The 25,018-nt window shown below is 43.9% G+C and overlaps 1 protein-coding gene across 2 annotated transcripts in view; it reads right to left on the bottom strand.

The window, feature by feature from the left end:
- Window positions 1-25,018, bottom strand: part of LRRC14 (leucine rich repeat containing 14) — a 166,953-nt gene that overhangs the window by 48,868 nt on the left and 93,067 nt on the right. The window contains exons 1-2 of one of the 2 annotated variants that reach the window (XM_078686623.1): window positions 7,840-7,931; window positions 2,225-2,268 (exon numbers count right to left, since the gene is read on the bottom strand). The exons of the other annotated variant lie outside the window; for it this stretch is intronic. The gene's annotated coding sequence lies outside the window, so the exon portion shown is untranslated. Of the gene's footprint in view, window positions 1-2,224; window positions 2,269-7,839; window positions 7,932-25,018 lie in introns of those variants that run through there. 2 annotated transcript variants of the gene reach the window in all.

Here is a 25,018-nt window from a genome sequence, read left to right as displayed (position 1 = left end):
TGATCTCTTTTGCAGAAACTCAAATTGATCATCTCCAAAGGATACTATCCTGAATCTACCAAGATCAAATTTAGCGTTTGTATGAGGAAGATAACTCTCTGGAAGTCGTCCAACGGTCTACAATTATGTGCCTGCTCAGGAAAGCTTTCCAATGGCTACCGTCCCAAACTAGAAAACTGCTCACTAAAAATCTGAAACTGCTTAGACAATGGCAAAGCTTTTATGTAGCTGCAAATAAGGCTCTATTATCTAAATTCCAGGTAGTTCAGAACACGGCTGCTCGTCTGGTATGTAAACTTCCACCCTGCACACCTCCCGCGCACACTCTGACATCTATGCATGGTCTGCCAGTGATAAAGCACTCCCTTTTCTAACTGCTCTGCCTAGTTCAGAAGTCTCTGTCCCAAAACACCCCCCTTTACTTAAGAAAGAAACTGCAGCCCTACCTGCCAACCCGTAACCTCAGGTCTAGTGGACTATATTTGCTACACACATTCTGCATATGTACGGCCAGATACGGTAGAAGATCTTTCTCTTCTCTTGCTACCCAACACTGGAACAGACTACCAGTCACGTTCGCTCCTGCCCCGACTTGGGCAGCTTTAAATAAAACTTCTCAAAACTTGGTTCTTATAACTCTCCCTCCAATTCTTTCTTCCTGCTTATGTGCCACAGTGCCAAGAGACCTTTTCGGAGGTGATCAGCAGTGTGCTATATAAATGTCCATAACAGAAATCTTTATTTCTGTCTTTATGATGAAAGTGGGCTCAGTCGCTTACCTCTCCTTACTGAGTATGAGATCAAATCCTTGCAGCCCAAACTTCATGTGCATATGCCTATGAGCACCACAATCCTAAAGAGACCGAGAGGTCCATAGATCCTTATTCAAGCTTGCCTATGCATGTGTATACATCCGCCCACGTCCTTCTACTGTGCATTACTCAGGGTCATCACCTTGCTCCAAATGATCAGGACACAGTGCGTTCAGTCCTTCGCTTGTCTGTTACAGATCATTGTTAAGTGAGTCAAGTCAGTTTGGTTCAATGGAAGCAATCCTAGACGATAGCTCCCAGAACATATTACATTGTAAAATGTAAGTCTGGTACAGAATACATCATGTCCAGTCGATATGGAGTTAGATGTCAGGCCTAACAGTGATCCACAGCACAATAACGGTTTTAAGTGCACACGTCCACTGATCCTTCCCTTCCTTTACTGTGCAGGTGTGCACAGTAATTTATCCCTCCCTTACTGAGAATGGACCACACTTCTGCTTTCTTTGAACAAGGCCATATTTCCAGTCTCCTCCTGCTGTGCAGTGATCATAGCAATTTACCATACCACTCAAGCACGAAAATGTACCTCTCCATGTTGTGCTTGTTCCCAGAGTCACTCGCCTGTGCCACATCCCTTTACCTCTACATTCTATGCACAGAAATCAGATTACATCTATACCTCACTCTGCTTGGCCCCCTGTTATATAACGTTTCCAAAATCTTCTTTAATTACCAAATATAAAACCAGTTGGCCCACATACAATTACAATAGTAAAGCGACCAGTTCCAATTCAATCCTTCTCCAACTCCAACAAGAAAATTCGGTGACCTCATATAAATACTACAATAACATTCTACACGAGTCAACATCATAGTCAACACTCATTGAATACTAAGTGTGTCCAGATGCATGAGTGAATGTATGTGTTATATGTGTACAATTGTATACATTTTTACATGAATGATTGTATGCATGTGATGTGTGATCATGAATTACATATATGTAACAATGTACAACAGCCCCCCATCCACTTATCACACCCCTAATGTTCAAAGCTCCTTACCTCTCGTTTCGGCGGGGAAGAGGGTCCACTGCCCTTACCTGGACACTCCCTGTCTACACAATTTTTATTTTCCTGTGTGTATGTAAAGCGCTCCGATACCCACGGGTCTAGCTAGCGCTATATAAAACTTTATAAATAAAATAAAAACGCATGCCCTGGATAACTACAATTGCTGTATCAGGGCGATTAGTACAGTACGAACGCACTTTCTGAATATCTTCTCACACAAATCACTCCCTCTCCTTTCAGAGCAGCCTCTACTCCCCTCACCCGCACCGATCTTTTACTCTTCCTGCCCAGGTGTCCTTGCCTCTCCGTATGGCGCAGACGGACGGCAGCCCTTAGCGCCCTCTCCCTCTCGTGTAAGCGTGCACAGCCCCTTACCTCCTCCTAACGGCTTCCAAGCCAAGGGCTACCACAGGTTATTGTTGTACTTCCTGCATTGTATTCCAATTGTAATAACATTAGTGCATTTTCTATCTCCATGATCTGGCATCCTATGACAGATCATGGAATGTTCATTGACTATTTATATGACGTCAGCTGTCATTGTCAACCACTTAACAGCTGGCGCCCTTAATTGCTTGTTTAATCTGTTCCGCTCCCTGCGGGTCCTTTTACTTTATTAAACTACATTCTTGTGACATTCACCTTGTGTTCTCTACTATGTCACACTACAATTGGCGACGAGGACGGGAGATCGTTTAAAGGACCTGCGGGTATTTTTTTGAAAATTCCTGTCGGACCAGGTTTGATTGATGAAACCTGTCATGACGTAAATGAGGTAAAGCGGACTTGCTGTATACTTCTCAGTGTGAGTTTAGCCACGCGCATGTGGTGTCGCTGGAAGCGCTTCATTAACTATTTCAATTGAAGGATTTAACGGCGTGAGTCAAGATTTGAGCGAGCGCTCATTGAACTTAACTTGAACTGCATTCGGAGTCATCGCGGCTGTGTGTGATCATTCTAAACAAGTCAAGCTTGTGTTTGAGAGTGTAATTGACGAAGCTGAAGCGAGCGCAGAGGAAACAATCGGCGTTATGTGATGAAAAGTGAACTTACTTGCTGACGCACAGTCCAGTCAGAAGCAGGCGTTCACTTGTGTTTAACAATCTCCTCAGCTATGACGCGTGAGGCATTCTGGGAGGCACTTCGTCAGTTTTGATTGGTTCTCTCAAGCAAATCGTCATATTACATGGCAGCGTGTGGCCATTTTGAAATTGCTTCTTACTAAAAACATCGGGAGTTATTGGAAACTCTTACAGAGCACTGACTTTGATGTTATTTTATTCAAGTTTGGAGTGAAATTAACTCTGGTGAAGTGATAATTCAAACAGATTATATTCTTTTCTTAATCTGAGCAATTAAATATTTTGGAACAAGTACTGTTGTGATTATTAATTTTTTGAGGATACAAATATTTTCATTGGCAATATTTACACAAGGAAACATGGCTGAGAGCAACAATATTTGTGCACCACCCCGTTTCTTAGAAGAGCCTGGCAAACCCACTATGAAGTGGAAGAAATGGAAAAGGGCTTTTGAAAACTATATAATATCCATTGATGGGAAAGCTTTTGACGCAGAGAGGAAATGTTCCTTATTGTTTGGCCTATTGGGAAAGGCTGGACAGGACGTTTTCGACAGTCTGCCTGAATTTGAAAACCCACCTGGAGTTTTTATACCCATGAATGAATATGATGAAGCCTTAAAAAGACTTGAAAAACAATTCGATGAGGAAAATAATATAATGGTGGCGAGACATAGGTTTGCTTTAAGGAAGCAACAGGAAGGGGAAACTGTTGATGAGTATACAGCTTGTCTGAGGATACTTGCTGTTGAATGTGAATATGATGAAATGACTGATATTTACATTAGAGATCAGATCGTTTTCTATTGTTTCTCAAAGAAAGTCCAGGAAAGGTTGCTGGCTTGCAAAAGACCTACGTTGCAGGAAGTTTTAGATATTGCTAGGGGTATAGAAAGGTCACTTGTATCTACAAGAGAATTATCTCATGCTGGGAATAACACTAATGTATTTTATTTACAGGACAAAAAGAAAAGTGATGGTAAGACTTTTGGAAAGAATGTGTGGGATAAGAAATTAGGAGGTAAGCATATGAGTTGTTTTAGATGTGGATCCAATGATCATCTAGCGGATTACAAAAATTGTCCCGCTATTGGAAAGAAATGCGTAAAATGCAAAAAATATGGCCATTATTCTACTTTATGTAAGTCCAAGTCATTTGGTAACAACATGAATATTAACATGGTGGGAAGTTTTGATGAGGAAATGTGTTCGAATATCATTCTTTATGTTGAAATGATAGATGGTAAAATTGTAGGTCCCATTGGGGATGTTAAAATAGGAAATGTTGAGCTCAAGTTTACTGCTGACTCAGGTGCACCTATAACAACAATTTATGATGTTCTATATGAGGAGAAATGGAAAAATGTACCACTCACTGATTCTGATATTAACCCCAAGGCGTTTGGTGAGAAGGAGATTAACATGCTAGGTTACTTCAATGACACAGTGACTTTCAGGGGTAGGTCCATTGATACCAAAATATATGTAGCTGAAAAGGGGAGGATATTGGTAGGGTGGAGAGATCTAGCCCAGTTAGGTGTCATATTAATACCAGGAGCCAAGGATCCAGTTATTTTAAGAGATGATTGGGTTGATAATATAACTGTTGAGAGTGATTATTCTGATTTGAAAAGCATTTTGGGTAAACATGTTGATGTATTCAAAAACAGTATTGGGTGTGTCAAAGGTTTTACTCATGATATAAAATTGAAAGAGGGTGCCATGCCATGCAAACATAAGGTGAGAACTGTACCTTTGTCAATCAAAAAGGAGCTTAAAGATGTTCTAGAGAAACTGACCAAGGAAGGTGTGATTGAAGAAGCGGAAGAATCCGAATGGATTTCTGCAATTGTCGTTTCCAAGAAGAGGAAAACGGGAGACATCAGGTTGTGTGTGGACCTGAGATCTTTAAATAGGAACATTTTAGTGAATTGTCACCCACTACCTAAGATTCAGGACATCCTCCAATCGGTGTCCGGTTCCAAATTTTTTTCATTAATTGACTTAAGAGCTGCCTACCATCAGGTTTGTCTATCTGAGAAGTCTAAGGAGCTGACTACTTTTATTACACCCTACGGAGCTTTCAGGTATGTGAGGTTACCTTTTGGGTTAGCATCCTCTTCAGGAGTGTTTCAAAAACTTATGGACTTGCTGTTTGGTGGAATGAAAGGTGTTGAAGCCTTTCAGGACGATATTCTTTTGCATTCGGGAACTGAAAAGGAGCATTTGCAACTAATCGACAAGGTTTTGGGTGTCCTTAAAAAGAGAGGCATGACTGTGTCAAAAGACAAATGTAAATTCCTGACAAGTGAAATTGAATACTTGGGGCATGTGTTGTCTGCAGACGGAATTCATCCTAAGGATGACCTTGTTCAGGCCATAAGGGATGCTCCGGAACCAAGCAATAAAGATGCTCTTAAAAGTTTTCTGGGACTCAGTGAATATTATTCCAGGTTTTTGCAGAACTATTCTGAAAAAGTTGAACCACTCAGGATGCTTTTGAGAAAAAATGCTGTGTTCAAATGGTCGACTGAGCAGGAAGTAGCTTTCAAAAGAGTGAAGGAGGAAATAGCTACTGCACCTGCACTGAAACCCTATGATCCACAATTAATGAATATAGTGACTGTAGATGCTAGTAATGAAGGGATCGGTGCTGTATTTTGTCAAAGATCTGGAAATGAGGAAAATACTATTGCTTTTATTTCAAGGAGACTGAATGAAACGGAAAAAAACTATAGTACCATTGAGCGTGAGACTTTGGCATGCGTATGGGCTGTGCACAAGCTCAAAGACTATCTATGGGGTAAAAGTTTCACTCTTGTGACGGACCATAAACCTCTAGTTTATATGCTGAATGGAACGGGACGTGGCAACGGAAATGCTAGCTCAAGACTACTGAGATTGATGTCTAAATTACAGGAGTTCAATTATGTGATTGAACACATCAAAGGAGGAAAAAACTGCAGAGCTGATTGTTTGTCACGATTGCCAATTCAAAATTTAAAGGAAGAGTCAATGGATGATACCGAGTGTGTGGTAGCTCTGATAGATGCTACTATCATGTGTCAAGGATCCATATCGGAGGAGGATTGGCAGGAAAAATTAGCTAAGGACACGATTTTAACCAAGGTGCAAGAGTATGTGCGCAGTGCTTGGCCTCCCATTAGGAACTTACCTAGTGAACTAAGGAGCTACCAACAAGTGAGTGATGAGTTGACGATGGAAAGTGGTTATTTGAAAAGAGGCGAAGTCTTTGTGCCGCCTTATGAACTTCGACAAAAAATCATAAGTCTTGCTCACAATGGGCATCCTGGCGTCACTGCCACCAGAAACATTCTCAGATTGCATTACTGGTGGCCTGGGGTAGACAATGAGATAAGGAGCTATGTGGACAAGTGTGAACAGTGTTTGAAGTCTGATAAGCACTGGAGAATGGAGAAAAATGTGTTGCAGGAGGTGGTTATTCCCAATGGTCCGTGGGCTAAAGTCGCAATCGATTTTGCCGGACCTTTTCATGTACTGCCAAATGTCAGTAAGTACCTGATTGTGTTGACGGATTACTATTCCAAATGGGTTTGTTACAAATTCGTGCACACTGTCACAACTGACATTGTCATAAATTTTTTAAAGAAAATTTTTGATAGGGAAGGACAACCAAAGATTCTGGTGTCAGACAATGGTTCGCAATTAATTTCAAGTACAATGACAGATTTTCTTAAAGTGTCAGGCATTGCTCAAGAGAAAACTCCTTTGTATAGCCCCAAGAGTAATGGCTTGGTTGAGAGACTGAACAGGTTCTTTAAAGAGGGAATTCAAATGGCAATCGCCAACAAAATGGATGTGAAAGAATTCATAAGAATGAAGGTCAATACCTACAATAATACTCCGAAAGATGCCACCAAACACACTCCTTTCTTTCTGATGAGAGGGAGATCGTGTAACAATATATTGACGCCTAAGATTGGCGGATGGAGCAGTGTTGCAACTGAATCTAAAGTGATAAATGATGAGGAGTTAGGTGTGAGAGAAAACATTGAAAGAAAACAAAGGTCTACAAATGCATATGCCGACATGGTTAATAGGGCGAAGGTGAAAAGTATAAAAACTGGTGATTGGGTTTTAGTGAAAAGACCAGGTATGGTGAGTAAGGGAGAGTCCAAGTATAGTAAACCCAAGAGAGTAGACAAAGCTACTAATGGTGCAGTTTTAGTGGAAGGAGAAGGATGGCGAAGTAAAGACCATGTGGTGAAACTTAAACCAGGACAAGAGTGCATTATAATGAGAGGTGAGGAAAACCATGAAAGTAGCGTCGATGATAGTGTTCTTGAATGGGATGACATGCAAAATAATTCTATGACAGAACATATCAACGACAGTTACAGAGATTCTTCAGAGTTTATAGTAAATTCAAGAAGAACCTCTATGGATGAAGATGACTCTGTTACAATACATGGTGGCGATAACATGTGTACTGGAAATGTTGAAACTGATGTATATAGTGAGCCTGCTCATGGTTCTGTTCAGACAACTGTAGAAGAAAATTATTCTAGAGGGGGAAGAGTCATAAATCTTCCTGGAAGATTCAAAGACTATGTAATGGAGTGATTCTCAATATATAAAGGTCGTTATTCACATGGGAAAAAGGGAGATGTTGTACTTCCTGCATTGTATTCCAATTGTAATAACATTAGTGCATTTTCTATCTCCATGATCTGGCATCCTATGACAGATCATGGAATGTTCATTGACTATTTATATGACGTCAGCTGTCATTGTCAACCACTTAACAGCTGGCGCCCTTAATTGCTTGTTTAATCTGTTCCGCTCCCTGCGGGTCCTTTTACTTTATTAAACTACATTCTTGTGACATTCACCTTGTGTTCTCTACTATGTCACACTACAGTTATTGCAGAATATTCCACCAAGAAACTTCGTTCCGTCGGTCACAGGCTGGGGAATGTTTAGAACATAGACGCTTCCGGCGGTCTCAGACTGATGACGTAACCATGAGGACGTCTTAAAAAGCGCCCATTGGATGAGGAATAGTGTTTGTATGTTATGTACGGCAATCTCGTACGATTTTTGCCCACTCAAAAGAAGTTCGGATCCAAATATAGTTTTTATCAAGTCCCGAGTACTTTAATGCATATACTTGCGTTTAATTTTCTGTTTACGTGTGTAATTTTTTCGAGGGATTTGTATCTTAATTCACTGACTAATTTAGTAGCTGCTGATACGTTAATATAGTTCATACTAAGCTCTAAATATTTAGCCAGACATTTAATCGAATATATTGAACTTTCTTCAGTTAGAGCTTTAATACTGAAATGTGGGGGGAGGAGCCTAGCTCGCGACCGAGATGGCCGCGCTTTAGCTCGGCTCTGTTCGCCCGCCTGTGTTTTCACATTTATCCTGCTGTAATCCTGCCCCGGGAAGCCCTGTTTGCTGTGTGATAGTGCTACGACGCCCTGCAGGCACTTACCTCTTGTTCCGGTTCTCCTGGCTGCTGTGGATCCGGTGCAGTGCCCCCGATTGTCTTTGGGAGTCGGAGGCGGACTGGCCTGGATCTTCTTGCCGGCTCCCGGGCCGGACGGAGCCTGCGGGTCTACCCTCCGGGGCGCGGAGGAGGTGGTCGGAAGGCCGTTGTTCGTGTGGGCCGGAGGTCCTTCCTGACCGATTCACGTGGGGAGGAGGCCTGTGGTGGAGGCGCTGCCTTCCGTGGTCGGAGCTCCTCGTGTGTCCGGCTTGCTCTCCCTTTGTTCTCCGGTCCGGCCATTTTGATTTTGCCGCCCGGACTCGGAGAACGGGCCCGGCGGCATTGGGTGGCCGGCAAGTCCCCCTCTTCTGGTGGCCCCCCTTCCTGCCCGGGGTGTTTTGTTGCCGGTCGGCGGGACTTTGTTTGCTTTGCTGCCGCCCCGGCGGAGATTTTCAGCCGCGCTGCCTTGTCGGACTCTCAAAATGGCGACCGACCCCGGGTATCCTGACCGGGCCTGGGCGAGCGCTGGGGGCCCGCCGCGTAGCCCGGGTGCCGGATACTGTAAAGGTTTTCCTACACTTAAGGAGGTCCTGGACGCCCTGCTCTCCTGGCGGCTCTGTGTGACCGCGCCTGTCCTAGCTTCGGAGGTGGTTCCTCGCGGCTGGCCTCCGGGGCCCCCATGGCCGGATGTGACTGTGCCGCCGCGGGGTGCGGCTGGAATTATCCTGGCGGAATTGGCCCCAGCTACGACCGCGTCTGCTGATGTACGGAACTTGATGGAGCCTCCTCCTCCTGCGCTACCTTCTTTTTCTCAAGCCCGGGAGCTGGACTTTGCTTGGCCAGGCCTTCATGACTCTCCCGCTTCCTTTCGGCCGCTGCTGCCCGGCGATGCCTCCTGCGCTGGCCCATACGGTTCGGTTTTTCTGGACATATCCTTGGACTTGTGCCTGCATCGTTTGCTACACTTCGTGACTTTCCTGGCTCTTCCGTGTTCCACTTCACGTGCCTTTTCCGGACTGCCGTTGGATCTTCCTGCTGTCTGTCTCCTGTTCTTCGTAGCCTGGTCCTCGCTGGACCGGACCGTTTCCTCTTTGGACAAACAAGGACAGGGCTGATGTATACTGGCATCTGTGTGCGGTAGTCTTGCACTGGTTTGGAGGGTCAACCTGTCCCGGTATGGTTCTGTGTGACTGACTGGTGCTCCTGGACTTTAGCCCGATGTTCTTTGACTTCCCGGGGCCTTGGCTCCTCGACTCAGGCGGGTGGCTGGGTGCTTTTACTCCTGTCTCCCGGCCCTCCCCCGTGTATGTCTGTGTGTGTTTCCCATCCCTCGTTTCCTTCTCTTCCCTTCCCATTTTTGTCTTTTGATTCCGACTTAACTTTGTTCCGCTATATTTCGGGTTCTAATTAGGGCGACAGGCACGCTGCGGGGGGGTAGGCCGTAGCCTTCTGCAGGGGTGCAAGGTGGGCTTTAGGGGTGGGTTGGGGGGGTCTGTCTATATTGGGGGGTCTTTTTCCTCCCTTATTTCCTCTTTTTCTGTTCTATGGCTCTTGTGTGTTCACTTTTTTCGGGACTCCGTCTCCTCCTGTGTCCCCCTGGGGAGTTTCTGTGACTTTCGCATTCCGGTGTATGTCTGATTGTGGCTCGCTGATAATTCGGTATCGACTTTTTGCTACGTCGCTTGCCGGATTCTATTATCCTGCTTTATCTCCTGGGGGTGCGTGGTTTGGTGGGAGTCCCTTCTTTCGTTCCCTTTTTCCCTCTTCCCCTTTTTCCTCCTTTATGAGGGTCCCTTTATTTCTGTTGGGGTGCGTATCGTATTGTCTTTTATTATCTGGGCCTTTTTGATCATGTCTCCTCAATTTGGGTGGGGGCGGCGACGGGTAGGCGCGGTTTGATTGATGCCATTGTCGTTTCTTTATATTCCGACTATGTTTATACTCTTCGATAGCTATGTTTGAATGGCCTCTTTTCTCATTCTGTGATCATAAGATGGCGGCTTGCCGCGGCCCCTCCCTGGTTGTTTTTTTGCACGGCCCATTGTTCTTCTGTTCCCCCGCCCCGCATTAGAAAATTAACCTTTTATTGTCCTGTTCTTGCTGATTGCTCGATGCCTTTTGTTGTTTCTCCTGTGCTCCTGGTGACATATCCTGTAGAGAACTTGTTTTTTCGTTTACTACGTTATCTACCATGTGGTGGCCAGCCCTCGTGGGTTGTAGGCCCGTATTTGTGAGCTTTCGTTGTACAATAAAGGTTTTAAAAAAATAAAAAAAAATACTGAAATGTGATTTAATAGGGCAGCCATAAAGCCCAGCTTAATCTTCTCTTTTCTAGTTCTGATCTCTTGTTTTGGACACCAGAGTGTTGTGTAAGTACTCACATTTAGTTCTTGTAAGTCTCCACATTGTTGTAGTCATTGGCAATGTATAAGTCTTTTTTCCATTGTTGTACTATGCTATGCGTCACTATGAGTCAACTCCGAATGTTTGGTGGCTATAAATGTGACGTCATTCGAACTGTTAGGTCAGATTTGTATTTGTATTTTGGATTTGGATTTGTAGAGCGCCTTATCACCCCGGGGTCTCTAAGCGCTTATCAGAGGGTGCACACAGTTTGGAAGGCCGGTTAGACAATACCACATGCCTCCCGAAACAGCACAGTTTTCAGCTTTTTCCTGAAGGGTAGTAGGCGTGTTTCTTTGCGCAAGCTCTCTGGGAGACTGTTCCATGCGGTGGGGATTGTGTAGGAGAATGCGCGCCCCCCTAAAGAGGAAAGTTTGAACTGAGGGCAGACCAGCAGAGCGGCATCTGTTGAACGTAGATATTGTTACCCTTTTGATCTGGTCAGTCCGTTTCCCTTTTGTCCCCCGTGGCCCTTTACTTTTGTTTCTACATTAAACTTTCCTTCTAATTGACTCAACCGAGTCATTCATCTTTCCGCAACACAGAGGCGGTTAGAACTGCGTACTGCAAATTCTATGTCAGGGAGCGGAGGCGAGGATTATGCATAGCCTTTCTTCATTTATTGGACAGCAAGTTAAAAGGTAACAGAAAAAACAGTCCATGAACTACATAACCCATGAGGCACAGCTGTAGCCATGGGAACCAGTCCACCAATCACAGTCCAGCCAAGGGCATATAGTGACTCCCTCGACGTAGTCCTTCCTCTTTCTTCATTGCTGCCCCTGTCACTTAAGTCCCTTCATATCTATTGCGGCTTCGGGATTTTGGCATGGGGTAGTTTTGTTGTTAACAGTTCTTTTCTTGTAATTGTTTGCCTCTTTATTGCTGCGGGGTCTCTCCCGCGTTGTTGTCAGATGCGGTAGGCTTTTGCTCAAGCGTCTTTGTGAAGCACGCGTGCGCTGTGTGGTGCCGTTGGAAAACGCACTGCCGGTGTTTTCAGCTTTCTCCATAGCGCCCTGTGCGTGTGTGTGGTAGAAACACACTGAGGCATTAGCGCTCCGTTTTTTCTACTGTTTTGCCTCTCCCCCTTCACTGACACCCCGTTTGTGGTAGGTTTTGACGGGCTTTGCCCATACTTGCAGAGTTTTGTTGGTCCTTCTGTTTTACAAAAACAAAAAACCTATACTGTTCTGAGGTTTTGCTATTTATCATACAGTGTGTTGGGTGAACCCTTTGTACCTTAATAGGGTGCTTTTCAGTTTATGGGTGCCCGACCCTCTTTGGAAATGCAGTCACGCAATGAGCATAATTATGTGGCATTTCCCTCTAATGAGGAACAGCCCTCCCAGGGACGCCCCCTGCAGAGGTTGACAAGCTCCTTTCTTCGGCCATTGCCCAGGCGCTTGCTTCTCTGCATGACAGCGTCAATAAGTTGTCTGCTCATGTTTTTAAAACTGGTACTGGTATCCTGGGGGACAGTGGGGCAGGGCCTAGTGGCATTCACTTTATGGTGCCACGCAAGGCTGTTAAGTGTGACGCGGGGCACCTAGAAGGCTTCAGTAAACTAGCTGAAGTCTTCCATAAGAGTGCACGCACGCTGAGAAGCGCACCCTACCGGGAGGAAGACTTACCCGGATATTCTGGTGGCGATGCCACCCCAGATTTTGACCCTGAGGAAGGGTTTCCCGATGGCGGAGAGGGTGATGACGACGATGTGTTTGAGGATGATGATAATTCCTCTGAGGATTTGATGGATTCTGGCAGGTCTTGGCGCCCTAGGCCTTCTTGCACAGAACAAGGGGATGGAGAACCGGTTCACCCTGATATGTTTGATCCTACTTGTATCTTCCGTCCGCGTTCTACAGACTGGGTTCCCGATAAAAAGACCACGGACTATGTTGCCGCTAAGATCAGACAACCCCTTAATCAGGAAGTGAGATCACGCCTCAGGTCAGAGTGTCCTAGGCCTTCCCTCCCTAATGGTGTTACGGTTACCCCTGACATAGACCCTAAGCTATGCACATTTTTTGCAAAATATATGAAGGACCCTAAGAAGGGTATAGATCGCTCCTGGAGGGCTTGCCAGGACAAACTTCTTGATGTTGTAGGACCCCTGACTAAGATTATTGAGTTAGCGGAGCGGTCGCGGGACTCAGGACAACAACTCCCAACGGACGACGTTGCAGGGTGGGCACAGAGGGCCATGTGCCTTTTGGGCAACGCCAACTGTGTCCTCTCAGCTGAGCGTTGCCGTTTTCTCCTTCTGAAGATTGACCCTAAACTAGGGGAGTTGTCTTCTTCAGAGGCTGGCTCTGTTGCGCAGGGTACCGTCTTCGGTGATACTTTTGTTAAGGAGCTTGGGAAAATTGTTGCCAAGTTTTCTGCTCTGGATAAGACGCAGGCTTCCATGAAGAAAATGTTCCCGAAAAAGCTTTTTGGTGGGGCTGGACGAGGCAGGGGTCGCTCTTCCGGCCGTCAATACAACCAAGGCCCCAATAGAGCACAAGCAAAGCGCAACAATGGATGGAACGATGGTAGACAGGGAACCTTCTACCCTTCCCGTGGAGGCAAAGGTCAAGGCAGAGGACACGGTGGAAACCAGAATAATTCCAGAGGATTCAATGGTAAGCATAGATCTCCTCTTTCCTGTTCGTCTGGGAGGCAGGATATCTCTCTTTCTTGCAAATTGGGCAGAACTCACGTCAGATCCTTGGGTGTTAGAGACGGTTCAAGGTTTTCACATAGAGTTCCACGGGTCCCCCCTTCAACCCTCTCGCCCCCGGCCTTTGGTTTTTCAGCCTCAGAAGAGTCACTGATAGATCAAGAAGTTCAGGGCCTTCTTTCCAAAGGCTCTATCGTACTTTCCAATCTTCATCTGCGGGGTTTTCTCAGCAACCTCTTTCTGGTCGAAAAGAAAGAAAAAGGCTTCAGACCGGTTATCAACCTCAGGTCTTTCAACGAGTGGTTGGTTTATCGCCACTTCATGATGGAGGGAATCCATCTGCTCAGAGATCTCCTTCTCCAGAACGATTGGTTAGTTCAGTTGGACCTCAAAGATGCCTATCTATCGGTTCCCATCTTCCCTCCACATTGCAGGTTCCTTCAATTCCTGTGAAGGGGTCAGACTTACGAGTTCAGAACTCTTCCCTTTGGTCTTTCCTCAGCACCCTGGTGCTTTACCAAACTACTTCGGCCTGTGGTAGAGCATCTCCGCACGAAGGGCATCCGGTTGATTATCTACCTGGACGATATCCTTCTGATGGATCAATCCAGAGATCATCTTCTCCTTCACTTGCAGATTACAATTTCCCTTCTACAGAATCTAGGATTCACCACCAATGCCCAGAAGTCGGATCTGGTTCCCCAACAGAGCATGATTTTTCTAGGTTTTCGCATCGACACGAGGGATGCCACTTTGAATCTTCCGTCTCAGAAGATTTCCAAAATCAACAAGCATTGGAAATGCAATAGGTCTCGCATTAGAAAAGTTGGAGCTATTGGTCTTGTAAATGACACATATTTTATTTATGTGTTGATTTTTAAAATAGCTAAATTGATAGCTTTGTCATTTACAATGCCAATAGTTATAACTTTTGCAAATGTGACACCTATAGCATTTGTAATGCAATATGTTTTATTTACGTGACTTATATGTATTCATATTACAAATAACAATGGCCTTTATTTTTTTATAATTAATACTTAAATAAAAAGTTATTGTAATTTATAATGGCAATTGATACCGAGGGTTGTGAATAACCTGAAGCGATCACTGAATTTAGAGAAGATACCACAGAGGGTTAATTTGTTTATAGCAGGAGTTCTTGTTGTAATTGCAGGTAACAAGTTCCAGTCCTTGCAAAATAACGCAGTGGGCTATGTCTTTGGAGCAAACATCTCCATGCAAATGGCGAGATTTACGTTTGAATATGTGCGAGGTATTTTCTAAAATGAGAGCGTTTGGTAGTAATTAATACCATTATTTAGTTACCAAAAAAACTAAAACAGTAAGACGAACAAGAAGGAGGGCATTGCTGTGGGGAGGGGGGAGGAGAAATGCGAAACGGCCGCAGCAGGGGGCGGAGCGGGGAGAGCGGCGATGGGGGAGAGACACGGGCCGTAGTGTGAAGCAGCAGGGGCCTTTGTGCCACAGACCTCAGACACAGCTTACAGTTAACTTGCCTGATTGATACCGAAGGTTATGAATAAGGTAACAAGTTCCAGTCCTTGCAAAATAACGCAGTGGGCTATGTCTTTGGAGCAAACATTTCCATGCAAATGGCGAGATTTACGTTTGAATATGTGCGAGGTATTTGCTAAAATGAGAGCGTTTGGTAGTAATTAATACCATTATTTAGTTACCAAAAAAACACAAGATCACAGCGAAATAAGAAAGTATAACTTGAATCCTAAAACAAAGGTGAATGAACACAGGCGTGCTGGCCACAGAATATGCAAATCGGTTTAATGCAGCTGCACGCAAGACCACAGTATTGACATTTGACAGGAGTATACACTTATGAATTCTGTGAAACGTACATGTGCCCTTCGGTGTACTTCTCTCTGCTAGAAAAATAAATACGTAAAGTACACTCTGAGAGCACCAGATATAGAAAAAGCTTCAAGCAGCTATGGCATTTCTTCAACAGGAAAGTGGATTCGGCTGGGGGGGTGAGGGGGGAGGCGGTTTGTTTTAGAAACAGAGGAAAGCAGGAGGAGGGGGCAGTCGGTTTTAAAAGACATTGTGATGGTATGCGTTGTGAATGTATGCGTAGCGTCATACATTCCATCACCACAGAACCTACGGAAGGTAAAGGCCGATCTGGAAGTCTTTTTAGCTGTTCTAAAGTTATCAATTGTTCCTCTATTATGACTGGATGATGTGAATAAATACCGAGCTCTATGTTCAGACAGCCATCACTTTTTTGTAGGTAATGTTTTATTGAATTATAAAACGAACTTTTCATGACAATCGGCAAATCAGTGAATTCACGATGTAAAAGACATGCCCTGCTCTAAATTGAAGCAATTATATCCGTGCAACGCCTCTGTTCATCCCTAGGGGTACCACCCAGAAAGAAAGCAGTGACGGGGGAGGGAGGGGGAGGAGGCGGCGAGGCGATGGTGATGGTGATCTACATGTTCTGGTGGCCGTACAAAAAGCAGAGCTGCATTTATCGACCTGCACAGTTTATCGATCCTAACCATTGTGCGATTGATGAATCTGCCCCTGTCCTTCCCTGTTTGTATTTATAGCTGAATAAACACAAGGGCTGGGTGCCCACGAGCAGGGTGCAGGGAGCAGCCAGCAGACGCCCACCCTTGGGCGAAGGCGCCAGAAACCCAACAAGGGTCAGGGGAGGGAGACTAGCACGAAGCAAAACATATTCTGCGGTAATCGCGGAAAATGCACACTAATCAGAGCAGATGAAAAACAATCACGCTCCACACGGATTGTGCTAGTTGGGGAATACAAATCAGCCTGTGGTGAATGGAAATGGCCATTACAAGAAGAAAGACTAACACGAGTTGATGTCATCAGGTCCAGGCTTTGGTCAAGGTAGCCAGCAACAGAACCTGTAGTGTCAGAGTACGATTATCCTACAAGTTTTGTGCTTCTTCTGGGCTTGTGCTCTCAAGTGAAGTTAATGGCAACCAGGCAGTCACTGGATTCTCAAAAACAGAGTGTCCCACAGTTGCATGGCATTCACTTGGGAGGCGAGGGAGGGAGGAGAAATACGAGACGGCCTTGCGGCCGTGAGACGTGTGAAGCAGGGGGCGGGGGGAGCGGATGCCTTTGAAGTGAAGCTAAGCTTCACTTCAAAGGTGTGGGAGGAGTGCGGCTGAGGGAACAGACGGCGATTTGATGATGTGCACGCGCATTTTAGGTCAATGCGCTTGCGCATTGACCTAAAAGCCACGGGCACAGCACCAAATCGCCCAGTTAGGTAAAGTCTGCTTAAGACGCTATAGTCTCGCAAGCTCAATGCGCATGCGCATTGACAAGCGAGACCTAAAAAGGAGATTCGCAAGGTTCTCCGTCGAGACAGGATCTCCCTTCGTCAGCTGGCCAGGATTGTGGGCTTGTTATCATCTTCGATTCAGGCCATATTTCCTGGACCTCTGCATTACAGGGCCCTTCAGAGGCTGAAGGCTTCTCATCTCCGGAGGGGTCTCACTTATTCGGAATTGATCTCCCTTTCCTCGGAAGCCAAGTCGGAGCTCCTTTGGTGGATAGGCCATATGGAAGCTTGGAATGGGAGAGCGATCTTCGGCTCCCGCCCGGATCTAGTGATCGAGTCGGATGCCAGTCGCCTGGGCTGGGGAGCCAGATGTAGTACTCTCTCAGTGGGGGGGCAGATGGACGGAGGAGGAACTTCTTCTTCATATCAATTATCTAGAACTTCTAGCGGGTTATTTTGCCATTCGTTCCTTCACGACGAACAGGGTCACCTGTGGTGTCCTCCTCAGAATGGACAATACGACGCCGGTGAGGTACATCAACCGCCTAGGGGGAACTCATTCCAAGATTCTGGCGGATCTCGCCAAGGATTTTTGGCATTACTGCCTTCAACGTCAGATTTCGGTGACGGCAGAGTATCTCCCGGGAGATCAGAATTGTGTGGCGGATTGGAACTCCAGACCTTTCAGGGATGCCAGCGATTGGAAGCTGGATCCTGCAGTGTTCCTTCAGATTGTGACCCTTTGGGGCCTTCCTCTGGTGGATCTCTTTGCTTCCAGATGGAATGCTCAACTCCCACGATTTTTCAGTTGGAAGCCGGACCCGGGAGCGGAAGCTGTGGACGCCTTCCTTCAGGATTGGTCGGGGATTCTAGCTTATGCCTTTCCCCCTTCCTGTTCATTCAAAGAGTTGCAGCCCAGGTCCGCAGGCAGAAAGCCTCTCTGATCCTGATTACCCCGATTTGGAGAGCACAGATTTGGTTTCCGTCCCTTCTGGAATTGTCTTGGGACAGACCTCTTCGGTTGCCGTCTTTTGAGGACATGTGTGGGGATTTATTCATGATGGAATGTTGAGTGTTGCTAAGTGATGTGGAATGTAAATCTTTGAAGTGGGCAGTGAAGAAACTGGAGTTGGTGAAGCAGCTGGCTTATGCTACAATAAAGATACCAACCTATATTTCTGCGTTGGACTCATCTTTACATTAGTTCTTGAATATTTTCAAACGTGTCATCTATCTCATGACTATATTGTGTCTTAGCATTGCAAGCCTTGGCAATGTGTCCTCTCTTTCCACATGGAATGTGGAATGTAAATCTTTGAAGTGGGCAGTGAAGAAACTGGAGTTGGTGAAGCAGCTGGAGGTTTTGTTTCTCTTATGCTACAATAAAGATACCAACCTATTTTTCTGCGTTGGACTCATCTTTACATTGGCGACGAGGACTATCTGTGCAGGGGACAGACATGTAAAACCTCCACCCCTGGATGATATCTACAAATAATGTAGAAGAACCCACAAATTTTGCATGATGGCCTTTTTGTTGGTATGTACTTTAGATTTAATTTCAACTTTCTTGTGTAATATTCATTAACACGACGTGCATAGAGTGAAGATTTATTTATTTTATGCCCTGTGAAAATTGGAAACTTCTCTGTACCGTGAGGTGTGGTAAAGTTCAAGAAAGTAAAGACTAGCATTGTGTCAATTTGTCAAGGAAATTGAAGAAAGTAGAGACATGCGTCATGTCAAAGTGTCATGATCTGTTCACAAAATGTACAGAGATTTTTTAGAGGCAAGCGTCTTGTCGATTCTCACGAACTGCTTTGACTTTGTGTATAAACTTGGATTATCTTTACATTACTTTTTACAACAAAATCTTGACGTTTGGCATGGTTTGCTAATTACCGTTATGTGCATCTTCCGAAGTGCAAGTAATGGAGAATTCCGCGTGATGATGCAGCTTTCGATGAGCACGCTGCTAGGATACGATGCGCGAGACTGATTCTTTACTTCTACCACAGCTAGAAACAAGTGTGTGTTTTGATTGGCTGAAATCAGTATTATACAGAAACTTTTATTGGACGACTCAAAGGAGTTTTCATTGGTTGCAACAACGATTTTCTAGCACAAAAGTTTCTATTGGTGATTGCATTGCGGCTTCGAACATTATGATTTTATCGATCCTTCAGAAACGGAGCTTCGAACATTGTGATTTTATCGATCCTTCAGAAACAGTCAACCCTGAGTCTACAAACTTCTTTAAACGGCGGTATTTTAACGAATCTTCAGAACAATCAACTCTGATTCTTCATTTTTCAAGCAGCGGTATTTTAATGAACTTTAAGAACATCTCATTGACAACAATATTTATTTTATTTGTTTTGTTAGTTAGATATTTTTATTAACATTATTCCTTTGCAAGCTGTTATAATGAACGATCAAGGGTTGACTGCTCCCCCTTCCTTTCTTCCAACATCAGGTGAACCAGCCAAACCCTGGAAGGAGTGGAAAAATATATTTTTACCTTATGTTTTAGCTACTGGTGCTGACAAGTATGGGCCCATTCGCAAGCAAGCAATTTTACTTCATCACCTAGGTGTTGAGGGACGTCGCTTGTATGAGGACTTACCTGAGATATCTCTAGGAATGGGTAGTGGTGAACCAAGTAATGTTTATGAAATGAGTATGCAAATGTTAGAAAAAAGGTTCTTTACCAAAATTAATACTGTTTTGGAGAGACATAAGTTTTTCTGTCGTGTACAAAAAGTAGATGAGGATGTTGCTTCTTATTTAGCTGCGATGAGGGGATTGTCTTTGACGTGTCAATTTGAGAATTTAGGAGATTCCCTCATACGTGACCAAAATGTTAGATGTACTAACAACAAAAGAGTACTAGAAAAATTACTTGTTAAAGATTCCACTCTAGAAGAAGCCATTCAGATAGCGAAAGGTTTGGAGAATTCTGATTTATGGATTAAAGAAATGGATCAATGCACCAACTCTATAGTTTCAAAAAATACTTCACTAAAAGATTTTGAGTCTAAGGATTTGAATCCTAAGGGGACACAAGTACATGCATGTGTTGATGAAACGAAAATGGTGAAGAAGGGAGGGACGTTTCAACAGAAGTCCTTCAGTAAACCTCTTTATACTTATCCTTCTCACACTGTATCCACTAACACATCTTCACGTGTATTCAAGTGTTATAGATGCGGGTCTCCAGGGCATATTGCTTCTAGTACTAAGTGTACAGCCAGGAATTCGATTTGTAGGGCATGTGGAAAGAGTGGGCACATTGCCAAGGCTTGCAATGCTAAGACACAATATATTCATGAGATAGATGACACGTGTGAAAATATTCAAGAACTCATGTGTTGATGGGGCAGAAATTCAAGAGCATAAAATCACAGAATCTGTATCCAAGGTTGATATAGCCTCTGAAAGTACCGACAAATTAGAAAAAACACATTCTGTCTTCGACTTTGATGGTAAAGAAGTCAAAATGTTAATTGATTCGGGCAGTTTGTATACATTATTATCAAAAGATATGTATCTCCAAGTATGGGGAAGCGAAAGTAATGTTGATTCTTGGGATGTACCTGACATTAAGGCTGTTGGTTATTGACATTCTAGGCCTCAAATGGATGATTATAACTTTTTCGTTTAGGAAGATATATGGAATAGTATATTTGACGAAGCAAGGTTCCAATTTATTGGGTTGGCAACACCAGAAAGATCTGGGAATTATGTTAAATCCTAATGCACTTGAACCTGTAACGTCTTTACCTGTCCATAATGTGGATAATTATGAAGCTGATATTATGGGGAAATTTCCAAATGTTTTTTCTGACAAGTTGGGGAAATTGGTGAATTTCACTCATAAAATCATTCTAAAGAAAAATGCAGTAGCAGTAGTCCACAACGTTAGGAATGTACCTTATCTAATGAGGGCTCCCCTCCAAGAAGAGCTAGACAAACTATTGAAGTTAAACATTATTGAACCTATTGAAGCTTCTGAGTGGCTCGCACCCATTGTAGTCGCGCCCAAGGATGGAGGAAACAAGATTAGTTTATGTGTTGACCTCCGCGATCTTAACAAAAAACATTTGGGTTGACAGGCAGCCACTACCGAACATTCCTGAAATGTTAACAGGAATGGGTGGGGGGCGCAATCTTCAGTGTAATTGATATGTCTGCAGCATATCACCAAATTGATCTGGACAAGGAATCAAGACATCTTACTTCCTTTGTAACACCGCTGGGAGCATATCGTTACCTGAGAATGCCGTTTGGTTTAGCGTCTGCCTCAGTGGTGTTCCAAAGAGTCATGCAACAGATTTTTGGTGATATGGATAACGTCTTGTGTTTTCAAGATGATGTGTTGATTGTTGGAAATGACAGTGATCATCATGATAAAGTTTTAATGGAAGTTTTGAGGCGCATGGAAAAGAATGGGTTGACAATAAAGAAGGAGAAATGCCAATTGAAAAAAGATTCTACTTAGGACATGAAATTTCAAAGTCTGGTATAAAGCCAAAGAGAAGCATTATTACAGCCATTAACGATGCACCTACTCCTCTTAATAAAGAACAGTTGAAGTCTTTTCTAGAATTAGCTGAGTATTGTTCTAAATTTATAAAAGGGTTTTCAGAAATAGTAGAACCTTTGAGATTGTTGATGAAGAATGGAGTTACTTTTGAATGGAATGAAATTTGTGAGAATGCATTCATGTTGATAAAAAAAGAAACCTTACATGCGCCTACTCTTGGACATTTTGATGTCAAGGGTAAAACCTTTATCACCACTGATGCGAGTGCGGTGGGGATTGGAGCTGTCCTATCTCAAGTTCACGATGGAGTGGAAAGGATTATTGGTTTTGGTTCCAGAAGGCTTCAGGGTGCTGACATTTCTTATTCTACGATTGAGAGAGAAGCTCTGGCCTGTTGTTGGGGCATTAAACATTTTTGATACTTTGTTTGGGGGTTACCTTTCAAGGTACGCACTGATCACAAGCCTTTGGTACATTTATTTAAAGGAGGAAGGGGATTGGAAGGCAATGTTAATCCCAGGATTTCAAGGTGGATACTGTCAGGATTCTGCCGCAGTTCCAGCGTTGTGTATTGGAACTACATTTCCCATGGTTCCCGCGGGCTACCAGGAATTGTTAAATCCTGGCAGGACGCGCGAGAGGTTGCGCCTAATTGTTCCTGGTTGAGCCTTCGTCCGACGGCGAAGTGTGCCTTGGTTCGGAGGAGCATTCGGAGCTGCAGAGACAGAGGTCCGAACCTCAGTTGAGTCTGTGAGTACTTGGAGCGGGTTCGGCAGACGCTCTATCTTTCGTCTGGTTGCTGTGTTTCCGTTTTGCGGGCGCTGCCGCTTGACGGATTTTCTCCTTGCACAGCGGGTTACCGCGAGCTCCCTGCCGCGTAACTCCGTATGTGTGGATTCCCCTTGGAGTTGTTATGAACATTACAGCGGGTTACTGCGTGCTAGTGTTGCAGCGTAACGCCGTCTGTTTCTTGGTGTTTTGGATGAAATTCTATGGACAGTACAGCGGGTTACTGCGTGCGGCTGCAGCTTAACACCGTCTGTAAATTGGGATTCCGATTACTATTGCCTTAAGCGGAGCCTGGCGGTGGTCGCAACCGCAAGCTACCGTAAACTGTGGAAACTATCTTTGGATTGATCTTCTTTTGCTTTTTGCTGTGAGAATAACAGCGTTCTTGGTTTATTTCTACAACTTACTTTCCTAGATAGGGGATAACCTTTTGCCTTCGTCCAAGGAAGGCTTCTGTACTTGCTGTTCTAATTGGGAGGCCTTCAGTCAAGGTGAATTCCAACCTTGTCTTTCTGCATTAGGATTCCTTTATTCCATTTGGATGTTTTCAAGCCCTGCATTGCGCATAGAATTTACAAGCAGGGTAGGGGTCATGATAAAAGCACCTATGTTGAGTCTATTTATTATTGAATACATATTGATGCTTTATTCTGCTTTCCTCATCAGATGGTGTTACAGGGTGTCATATGGTGTTTTGATATAAACATATGCAGAGAACAAACAGGTATTATTGACGTTTATGAATTAGCGAGAATTGAAGAGAGTAGATTGTTTACCAGTATCTTATTATTGTATTTATGTCTTTCAGAGCCTTTGTCCCTGCTGACCCCTCCCCTACCTAGTGTCCCTCGCTTGATACCTCGAAGACCCTGGCGGGGAGCCCCATGTCAGGGTACTTGGTGATTTCAGGAGATGGTCCTTTATTCTACTGCTACTGAATCCTGCGAACCTGACAGATACTGTCTGTGATTGAGTACAACTTTCAAATGGAATACATGAACGGTTTGAAGAATGTGGTAGCGGATTGTTTATCTAGGATGCCAGTGGATGCCACTAAGGAAGCTTTGGAGGAAGCGGTGGATGTGATCACGTGTAATGAGGAGCAAGCGTTTGATAAAAACGAATGGGACAATGGGATGTCAGAGGATGCTTTGTTACTGAGGGTGATGGATTGTGTATCAAAAGGATGGCCAAAAGAGGATTCTGAAGATGTTCGTTATAGGAGTTTTCATCATGTTGGGGAAGAATTAAGTGTAAATGAGGGAAAATTATGGAGAAGGAAAAAAGTTGGTACCACCGAGTGAATTGAGATGTAAAATTATGAACATAGCACACGAAGGGCATCTTGGGAGGAATATGACCAAGAGGCGTGTTCGGGTATCGTTCTGGTGGCCAGGGATGGACAGTGACATTGAAGGACTTGTCAGAGAGTGTTATGCGTGTGCTATGAGTGATAAGACGAAGGTTGTGAGACAACCTCCCCTTCCTAGTTCAGAATTTCCTAAACAACCATGGGAGAGGTTAGCTATTGATTTTTTAGGTCCCATAACTAGATTGGGATCTCAAAATAAGTTTTTGATGGTCCTAGTAGATTATCACTCCAAGTGGTTTGTTGTAGAATCAACAGATTATATTGACACAGAGAAGGTAATTGGTTTTATGGAAAGGGTTTTCTTGAATGAAGGTATTCCAAAAACACTAGTGTCGGATAATGGAGTACAGTTAGTTTCCAGAAGAATGAAAGCGTTTTTATGTAAAATGGGAATTGCCCATGAGAAGGTTGCATTGTTCAGACCACAGGCAAATGGTCTGGTAGAGAGGATCAACCGTTTATTGATGGATAATATCCAACTTTCATTAGCAAATCGATTGGTGTGGTCAGAGGAGCTTAAGAAATTAGTGTGGTCTTATCGAGTAACGCCACATTCAATGACAGGAGTTTTTCCATTGGTTTTATGGAAAGGGTTTTCTTGAATGAAGGTATTCCAAAAACACTAGTGTCGGATAATGGAGTACAGTTAGTTTCCAGAAGAATGAAAGTGTTTTTATGTAAAATGGGAATTGCCCATGAGAAGGTTGCATTGTTCAGACCACAGGCAAATGGTCTGGTAGAGAGGATCAACCGTTTATTGATGGATAATATCCAACTTTCATTAGCAAATCGATTGGTGTGGTCAGAGGAGCTTAAGAAATTAGTGTGGTCTTATCGAGTAACGCCACATTCAATGACAGGAGTTTTTCCATTCGTTTCTCTTAAGGGACGTGAGCCAGGTGTGAAAGAAGTTCCAGGTTGGTTGAAGAACAGAGAGTGTGTCTGGGTGGATCGTGCTGCAGTAGAAGGTGATGTTAAAAGCCAACAAAAAGTGACTATGAGTCAATACAATTTAAGGAAAGGTTTTAAGGATTCAGATATTAAAGCAGGAGATTGGGTTGTAGTGAGAAGAGGTGGAATTGTTACCAAGGGAGACAGTACATTTTCAAAGCCTGTACAAGTAAAAACTGTAAAGAACAATATTCTTATTCTAGCTGATGGATCTACATGGAGTTGTGGAAATGTCTCAAAGTGTCAGACTCCTTGAATTATTAATTATATTAATATTTTTCTTGTATTTAGTTTTGTATACATTTTATTTCACGTTTTTATTATTGTTCTTTGTAAGGGGGAGATGTGTGGGGATTTATTCATGATGGAATGTTGAGTGTTGCTAAGTGATGTGGAATGTAAATCTTTGAAGTGGGCAGTGAAGAAACTGGAGTTGGTGAAGCAGCTGGAGGTTTTGTTTCTCTTATGCTACAATAAAGATACCAACCTATTTTTCTGCGTTGGATTAATCTTTACAGCATCCTGTCGGATCCCCTGGGTCACCCTCATCCCCTGGTTCTCCAAGGCCATCTACATCTTATGGCTTGG

Source organism: Lissotriton helveticus, chromosome 4_1 (genome assembly GCF_964261635.1).
Source record: "Lissotriton helveticus chromosome 4_1, aLisHel1.1, whole genome shotgun sequence".
Taxonomy (NCBI): domain Eukaryota; kingdom Metazoa; phylum Chordata; class Amphibia; order Caudata; family Salamandridae; genus Lissotriton; species Lissotriton helveticus.
This window is presented reverse-complemented; position numbering and strand designations above follow the sequence as displayed.